Here is a 3,256-nt window from a genome sequence, read left to right as displayed (position 1 = left end):
CCAGCAGGACTGAGGGTGCCCAGGGCAAGTGCCAGCCCATGCCATCACCCTCACAGAGCCCCAGGTATGCTTAACCATTGAGGGCCAGGAGGTTAACTGTCTCCTGGACACTGGTGCGGCCTTCTCAGTCTTACTCTCCTGTCCCGGACAACTGTCCTCCAGATCTGTCACTATCCGAGGGGTCCTAGGACAGCCAGTCACTAGATACTTCTCCCAGCCACTAAGTTGTGACTGGGGAACTTTACTCTTTTCACATGCTTTTCTAATTATGCCTGAAAGCCCCACTCCCTTGTTAGGGAGAGACATTCTAGCAAAAGCAGGGGCCATTATACACCTAAACATAGGAGAAGGAACACCCGTTTGTTGTCCCCTGCTTGAGGAAGGAATTAATCCTGAAGTCTGGGCAACAGAAGGACACTATGGACGAGCAAAAAATGCCCATCGTGTTCAAATTAAACTAAAGGATTCTGCCTCCTTTCCCTACCAAAGGCAGTACCCCCTTAGACCCGAGGCCCAACAAGGACTCAAAAAAATTGTTAAGGACTTAAAGCCCAAGTAAAACCATGCAATAGCCCCTGCAATATTCCAATTTTAGGAGTACAGAAACCCAACAGACAGTGGAGGTTAGTGCAAGATCTCAGGATTATCAGCGAGGTCATTGTCCCTCTATACCCAGCTGTACTTAACCCTTATACTCTGCTTTCCCAAATACCAGAGGAAGCAGAGTGGTTTACAGTCCTGGACCTTAAGGATGTCTTTTTCTGCATCCCTGTACATCCTGACTCTCAATTCTTGTTTGCCTTTGAAGATCCTTTGAACTCAACGTCTCAACTCACCTGGACTGTTTTCCCCAAGGGTTCAGTGATAGCCCCCATCTATTTGTCCAGGCATTAGCCCAAGATTTGAGCCAGTTCTCACACCTGGACACTCTTATCCTTCAGTATGTGGATGATTTACTTTTAGCCACCAGTTCAGAAACCTTGTGCCATCAAGCCACCCAAGCGCTCTTAAATTTCCTCGCTACCTGTGGCTACAAGGTTTCCAAACCAAAGGCTCAGCTCTGCTCACAGCAGCCTACTTAGGGCTAAAATTATCCAAAGGCACCAGGGTCCTCAGTGCGGAACCTATCCAGCCCATACTGGCTTATCCTCATCCCAAAACCCTAAAGCAACTAAGAGGGTTCCTTGGATAATAGGCTTCTGCCAAATATGGATTCCCAGGTATGGCGAAATAGCCAGACCATTATATACACTAATTAAAGAAACTCAGAAAGCCAATACCCATTTAGTAAGAAGGACACCTGAAGCAGAAGCGGCTTTCCAGGCCCTAAAGAAGGCCCTAACCCAAGCCCCTGTGTTAAGCTTGCCAACAGGGCAAGACTTCGTATATGTCAAGGAAAAAACAGGAATAGCTCTAGGAGTCCTTACACAGGTCCGAGGGATGAGCTTGCAACCCATGGCATACCTGAGTAGGAAAACTGATGTAGTGGCAAAGGGTTGGCCTCATTGTTTACGGGTAGTGGCAGCAGTAGCAGTCTTAGTATCTAAAGCAGTTAAAATAGTACAGGAAAGAGATCTTACTGTGTGGACATCTCATGATGTGAATGGCGTACTCACTGCTAAAGGAGACTTGTGGCTGTCAGACAACCGTTTACTTAAATATCAGGCTCTATTACTTGAAGGGCCAGTGCTGTGACTGCGCACTTGGTGCAACTCTTAACCCAGCCACATTTCTTCCAGACGAAGAAAAGATAGAACATAACTGTCATCAAGTAATTGCTCAAACCTATGCCACTCAAGGGGACCTTTTAGGGGTTCCCTTGATTGATCCCGACATCAACTTGTATACTGATGGAAGTTCCTTTGTAGAAAAAGGACTTCGAAAAGTGGGTATGCAGTGGTCAGTGATAATGGAATACTTGAAAGTAACCCCTCACTCCAGGAACTAGTGCTCAGCTGGCAGAACTAATAGCCCTCATTTGGGCACTAGAATTAGGAGAAGGAAAAAGGGTAAATATATATACAGACTCTTAAGTATGCTTACCTAGTCCTCCATGCCCATGCAGCAATATGGAGGGAAAGGGAATTCCTAACTTCTGAGGGAATACCAATCAAACATCAGGAAGCCATTAGGATATTATTATTGGCTGTACAGAAACCTAAAGAGGTGGCAGTCTTACACTGCCAGGGTCATCAGAAAAGAAAGGAAAGGGAAATAGAAGGGAACCACCAAGTGGATACTGAAGCAAAAAGAGCTGCAAGGCAGGACCCTCTATCAGAAATGCTTATAGAAAGACCCCTAGTATGGGGTAATCCCCTCTGGGAAACTAAGCCCCAGTACTCAAAAGAAGAAATAGAATGGGGAACCTTACGAGAACATAGTTTTTCCTCTCAGGATGGCTAGCCAGCGAAGAAGGAAAAATACGTTTGCTTGCAGCTAACCAATGGAAATTACTTAAAACCCTTCACCAAACCTTTCATTTAGGCATTGGTAACACCCATCAGATGGCCAAATCATTGTTTACTGGAGCAGGCCTTTTCAAAACTATCAAGCAGATAGTCAGGGCCTGTAAAGTGTGCCAAAGTAATAATCCCCTACACTACAGGCCATACATTTCAATCCCTGTATCTTTAACCTCCTTGTTAAGTTTGTCTTTTCCAGAATCAAAGCTGTAAAATTACAATTGGTTCTTCAAATGGAGCCCCAGATGCAGTCTATGACTAAGACCTACCATGGACCCCTGGATTGGCCTGCTAGCCCATGCTCAGATGTTAATGACATTGAAGGCACCCCTCCCAAGGAAATCTCAACTGCACAACCCCTACGACACCCCAGTTCAGCAGGAAGCAGTTAGAGCGGTCGTCGGCCAACCTCCCCAACAGCACTTGGGTTTTCCTGTTGAGAGGGGGACTGAGAGACAGACTAGCTGGATTTCCTAGGCCGACTAAGAATCCCTAAGCCTAGCTGGGAAGGTGACTGCATCCACCTTTAAACACAGGGCTTGCAATTTAGCTCACACCCAACCATCAGGTAGTAAACAGAGCTCACTAAAATGATAATTAGGCAAAACAGGAGGTAAAGAAATAGCCAATCATCTGTCGCCTAAGAGCACAGCGGCAGGGACAATGATCAGGATATAAACCCAGGCATTTGAGCCGGCAATGGCAACCCTCTTTGGGTCCCCTCCTTTTGTATGGGAGCTCTGTTTTCACTCTATTAAATCTTAAAACTGTAAAAAAAAAAAAAAAAAAAAAAA

General features: G+C 45.7%; 1 protein-coding gene across 3 annotated transcripts in view; it reads right to left on the bottom strand.

Annotated features, from left to right (window-relative positions):
• AAMDC (adipogenesis associated Mth938 domain containing) overlaps positions 1-3,256 on the bottom strand; it is a 56,348-nt gene that overhangs the window by 11,693 nt on the left and 41,399 nt on the right. The window lies entirely within an intron of this gene.

This window comes from Rhinopithecus bieti, unplaced genomic scaffold, assembly GCF_001698545.2.
Source record: "Rhinopithecus bieti isolate Rb0 unplaced genomic scaffold, ASM169854v2 scaffold_23868, whole genome shotgun sequence".
In the NCBI taxonomy this organism is placed as follows: domain Eukaryota; kingdom Metazoa; phylum Chordata; class Mammalia; order Primates; family Cercopithecidae; genus Rhinopithecus; species Rhinopithecus bieti.
This window is presented reverse-complemented; position numbering and strand designations above follow the sequence as displayed.